The following is a 6,000-nucleotide window of genomic DNA, read 5'->3' on the forward strand; positions in this document are numbered from 1 at the left end:
AAGGCCATGGCGAGACGAGGTTGAAAAGTTGATGAGGCGGGACATTTATCAGATCTGCATAGATTTGACATTTATGACACTTCCGAAAATACTCAATGCAATCCTTTTCCATAGTAGTCCAGAAGTATCCCCTTCTCAAGATTTGCTTAGCCATCATGTGTCCATTTGCATGGGTTACGCAATTCCCTTCATGAGTCTCGAAAAGGATCCTCCTTGCTTCTTTTGCATCTATGCATCTTAACAATTCGCCGTTGGAGCCCCTTTTGTATAGAATTTCACCACTGGGGAAGTATCCCAAAGCTAATCTCCGGATCATTCTTCTTTCGTTTCTACTTGCTCCTGGAGGGAATTCTCTGGTTTTGTTGTAGACCTGGATGTCATGGTACCAAGGTTTACCATCTGTTTCCTCCTCGATCATGAAGCAGTACGCCGGTTCACTCCTTGCTTTGATCCGCAATACCTGAGTCATCTGCCCTTCTTCCATTTGAGCCATGACAGCCAGGGTGGCTAAGGCATCCGCGAACTGATTCTTGTCCCGACTGAGGTGAGTGAAAGAAATTTCTTCAAATTTCTTAATCAACTCCAATAGGTACTTCTGATATGGGATTAACTTCGGATCCTTGGTTTGCCATTCTCCCTTGACTTGATGAATGATTAAGGCCGAATCACCATACACCTCTAACTTCCTGACTTTCATTTCGATGGCAGCCTGTAAACCCATCACACAGGCTTCGTATTCTGCGATGTTGTTGGTGCAGTTAAACCTTAATTTGATAGCTATTGGGAAGTGTTTTCCGTCAGGGGATACCAGCACTGCTCCAATTCCATTACCAGACAAATTGACAGCTCCGTCAAAATATATTTTCGATACACTAGCTGGTTCTTCTTTGTCGCCGTCAACTTCATTAACATGCTCATCAGGGAATTCAAAATCCAAGGCTTCATAATCTAGGAGAGGGTTTTCTGCTAGGAGATCAGCGATTACGCTACCTTTCACTGCTTTCCGGGTCATATGGACAATGTCATATTGAGAGAGTATGACCTGCCATTTGGCTATCCTTCCTGGCATAAATGGGCTTTCAAACACATACTTAATAGGATCCATCCTGGAGATGAGCCATGTCTTTATGATTCAACATGTAGTGTTTAAGCCGATTTGCCGTCCAGGCTAACGCGCTATAAGTTTTCTCTAGGAAAGAGTACTTTGACTCGCAATCTTTGAACTTCTTACTCAGGTAATAAATGGCCCTCTCCTTTCGGCCGGTATCATCATGCTACCCCAAAACACATCCCATTGAATTCTATTGGATAGCCATGTATAGAATCAACGGTCTTCCTGCCATCGGAGGAACCAATATTGGCGGGTTTGACAGCTACTGCTTAATTTTTTCGAATGCCTCTTGACAAACTGAATCCCATTGAGTGGTGTTGTTCTTTTCGAGTAGTCTAAAGATAGGCTCAGGTTTAGCGGTGAGGTTGGAAATAAATCTTGAGATGTAGTTTAGCTTCCCCAGGAAACTGCACACCTCCTTTTCTGTTTTTGGGGATGGCATTTCTTGAATGGCTCAAACCTTGTTTGGATCTACTTCTATTCCCTTCTCACTTACTATGAATCCCAAAAACTTCCCAGATCTAGCTCCGAACACGCATTTAGCAGGGTTCAACTTCAGCTTATACTTTCTGAGCCTTTCGAACACTTTCCTCAGCACTTGTACATGGCTTTCTCCTTCTCTGGATTTGATGATCATATCGTCCACATATACCTCTACCTCTTTGTGCATCATATCATAGAACAACGAGACCATAGCGCATTGGTAGGTAGCGCCAGCATTCTTTAAGCCAAATGGCATGACCCGATAACAGAATACCCCCACTGAGTGATAAAACCAGTTTCCTCCTTATCTTATTCATCCATGGGGATTTGATTGTACCCGGATGCCCCATCGATACATGAACATCTGCCCAATCCTGCAGCATTGTCTACTAGCACGTCTATGTGTGGGAGAGGGAAATCATCTTTCAAGCTTGCTTTATTAAGATCCCTGTAATCAACACACACCCTGACTCTCCCGTCCTTCTTCATTACTGGGACAACGTTAGCTATCCATTGGGGATATTTAACTACTTCTAGAAACCCAGCATCATACTGCTTTTTGACTTCATCCCTAACTTTGAGTAGTGTGTCAGGGTTCATTCTTCTTAGCTTCTGCTTTACTGGGATCGTCCCGGGAATGAGGGGAATTTTGTGCGTCACTATGTGAGGGTCTAAGCCGGTCATATCGTCATAGCTCCATGAAAATACGTCCAGGAATTCTTTGAGTAAACTGACCATATCTTCTAATTCTCCACTCCCCACAACCTTAAGTTCCCTTCTCATTTCTTCTGTGCCTAAATTTATGGTGTGTGTTTCGTCCCCACAAGGCACTAGGGAAGGTTCATCTCTTTCATCCCTTTCTTCTGCGAGTTCCACCTCAGAATCACTTGAAGTAATGGCAGTTATGGGGATTTCAAAATTAACTAGAGGAATTTCTGAGTCTATTGAATTACTAGGTGTTAATTGATGAATGGTCCTGAAGAAACAAAATTGGAATATATTATAAGAATGGATTTCAAGAAAAAGGAAAAGAATATTGGATGTAAAATGCGCTATTAATTCATTAATATTTATATCATAAGAAAAGGGTCCATTTACAGTATTACACTTGTCACCATGGACGAAATGATCAAGTGTAGATAACCAAAAGTACTTTACTCGAAATTGAGTATAGGAATGTCCTTTGCTGTCCAGTTGTCCAGTTCTTGCCCTTCAGCTATTAGAGAGATCAGGGCTTCGTACAAGGAATCGAGATGGATGACATCAACGGATGGTTCATCAGGTGATTCTTCGGCTTCCACTAGATTTTCAATAACCGGCTTGGAGAAGACATCTGTGATCTTCGGGACAACTTTCATTTTCCCGACTTTTCGATCAAATCTCTGATCCCGAAGCATATTTCTTATCCAGAATCGCCCATCTATGAGGGTGTCTTCCTCATAACCCAAGCTGAAATGGCCAACCTTCTGGATAGCTGGTATGGGTTCGATAATCACCTGTAATATGGCGCCTAACCCCTTGCCCATCTCATATTTGTTCTTGAGCATCACCTTGGTGACCATAGCCATGGCCCTTTCATCCCTCAGGATAGTTTCTTGCAACTCTAGAGCCTGGAAAGAACTTTCCAAGGACTCTTCAACTGCTTCCACATAAGGAAGTGATTACGGCTTGGTGACTAGCATGGCTTCCTCTCCCTTCACGGTAATGATTCTGCCGTCCATGATGTATTTAATTTTCTGATGCAGGGTTGAAGGTACGGCATTTGTTGAATGGATCCAACGCCTCCCTAGCAGCATAGTATATGCAGGTTCAATGTCCATCACTTGGAACGTGACGTTGAAAGTGCATGCCTCGATTTGAAGCGGCAAGTCAATGTCTCCCAGTACTTCCTTCCTTGTGCCGTCAAAGGCTCTTATCACCATGGCACTCTGACGTATGTTTGACCGGTTGACTGGTAGCCTAGCCAAGGTGGCATTAGGTAAGACGTTGAGCGCAGATCCATTGTTAATAAAGACCTTAGCAACTATGCAGCCTTTGCATTTTACTGTCACATGCAGAGCTTTAGTGTGCTTCAAGCCTGCCGGGTCTATCTCTTCTTCTGAGAAAGTGACGAAACTGGATGCCTGTATCCGACTAATTACCTTCTCGAACTGCCTCGGTGTGATGTCGGGGTTAACAAAGGCCTGACCTAGAATCTTCTACAGGGCTTGGCGATGCACTTCTGAGCTTAGAATTAGTGACAACAGAGAAATCTGAGCAGGTGTCTTCCTTAGCTGCTCAACAACGTCGTACTCACTTTGCTTCATTATTTGAAGCAACAGTTCCTCCTGTTCTTTTGGCTCCATAGGTTCTTTTTCAATTTCCTCGACCCCTCCCTCCGTATTTTCCCATTGCTCTCCCATTTTGCTTTCCCTTTCTTCTTTTCTCTCTCTTCATTCCCGTAACATCTCCCGCTTCGGGTTATAAATTCCACCTCTTGCTCAGGTGGGGAGGTGTTGCTGGTTGTGTCAGGTTTGAGACCCGGTTGGGGAGTAGCATTGCCGGAAGGTCCGGTGTAAGTCATTCTGAAATGCTCGTGAGGAGCAAAGCAGGGTTTAGGAGGTGTTGAGGGTGAGGCAAGGTCAAGGTTAGGAGCTGGTGTACTGCTCGATGCTCCTTGGGTGAAGACTTGGAAATTGTAGTTCCAGGGCACAGCACGAGTGTTTGTGACTGGGAGCTGGGGCGGGGTTCGGATGATTGTCACTGGTGGTGATGATGCTGGGGCAGAGAAGGTCATTTTGGGATTAGAGGTGGAGGCATTCTGGCCGAATCTGGCTGTATTCACTCTGCCCTCCATTTTCGACCTTGCTTGGCATCTTAAAATTTTGAGGGACAGCAAGTTCTGGACCTCTTGTTTGAACTCCCCACAATTTCGCAGCTTGTGGTTAGCCGTTCCTTCATGATAGGGACATCTTGCATTATCTTCAGACCCTAGTGTTTGAGGGTAGAGGTAACCTTCCCTTACTGCTATTGTAAAAATTTCCTCAAAGTGAGGAATCAATTGATCTACCTCCAAGGTTGACCTTTTTTCATCTGAGTCTATCATATTTATGCCATTGCCCGTACCATGATTTGGCAATGGGTTTGAGGTGACATTGGGAAGGGAGCCATTCCCTTCGATTTTTAACCACCCGTTTCTGATTAGGGCGTGCACTCTCCCCCTGAGTGCCCCATAGTTATCGGTCGAGTGCCCATGTGCTGCTCCATGATACTCACACCGGGCACTGGCATCATACCACCTGGGGTATGGTGGCTAAATTGGGTCAAGGGGGATTAGCACTATTTGATTTATACCGACGAGGTATCGGTATATTTCACTGAATGGGAGAGGAAGGGGTGGATCAGGATTTCTTTGTGGTCTTGGATTATTTTGGGGTGGTCTTGGTTGAATAGTTTGAGGAGGTGGTCTTGGTTGGTGAGTTGTTGGTGGTGGACACTGTGGACGCGGATGAGGATAATTTGGGAAAGAGGGCAGAATGTTGGCAATTGTTGGGCCATGAGGGGGAGGATATGGCCGGTAGTTATTCTGAGGAAATGGGGAGTGGTTGTTCTGTCTGGTGATGGAATGCACGTCACCTTCTTTCTTTTTGCCAAAACTGGCAGTTTTCTTCGCAGGATTCTCAGTTAACTCCTGCAGCCGTCCCATCCTCAGGTTAGCTTCTATCCTCTCGCCAGCTTGAATGATGTCTGAGAAGCTGTTGGAGGTGTTTCCAATCATTAGGTTGAAATACGACGCCTTCAAGGTCTCAATGAACAAAGAGCATAGTTCATTGTCAGTAATTGGAGGATATACTTCCGCCGCTTTCTCTCTCCACCTCTGGGCATACTCCTTGAAGCTCTCTCTTTTCCTTTGCACCAAGTTTTGGAGGTCTCTCCTTGTGGGGGCTACGTCGCAGTTGAACTTGTATTGTTTTAGGAAAGCGTCGGCTAAATCTTTCCAGGAGCACAATTTGCTCCTGTCCAACTGAATACACCATCTCATGGCTGCCCCGGAGAGACTCTCGTGGAAGAAGTGGACTAGGAGTCTATCGTCTTCTGTCAGGGCGGACATTTTGGCAATGTAAGTAGCTAGATGGATGCGGGGATCTGAATTCCCAGTGTATTTGTCAAAGTCCGGGACCTTGAACTTGGGTGGTACTACCACATCTGGTACCAATCTCAGTGATGCCACATCAACTGAACCATACATGTTTAGGCCCTCTATTGCTCTTAATCTTTCTTCTAGAGCCGACAGCTTCTCATTTTCTCTGGCTCTGCTCTCTCCTCCTAGATGAGCTATCCCCACAGCTAGGAAATAAGGGGCAGGAGGAACCGGAGGGATTGAAGTGTGTGTCTCGGCATTTGGGACAGCCGAGTAGTAGGGGAAG

The sequence above is a fragment of the Hevea brasiliensis genome, chromosome 3, assembly GCF_030052815.1.
Source record: "Hevea brasiliensis isolate MT/VB/25A 57/8 chromosome 3, ASM3005281v1, whole genome shotgun sequence".
In the NCBI taxonomy this organism is placed as follows: domain Eukaryota; kingdom Viridiplantae; phylum Streptophyta; class Magnoliopsida; order Malpighiales; family Euphorbiaceae; genus Hevea; species Hevea brasiliensis.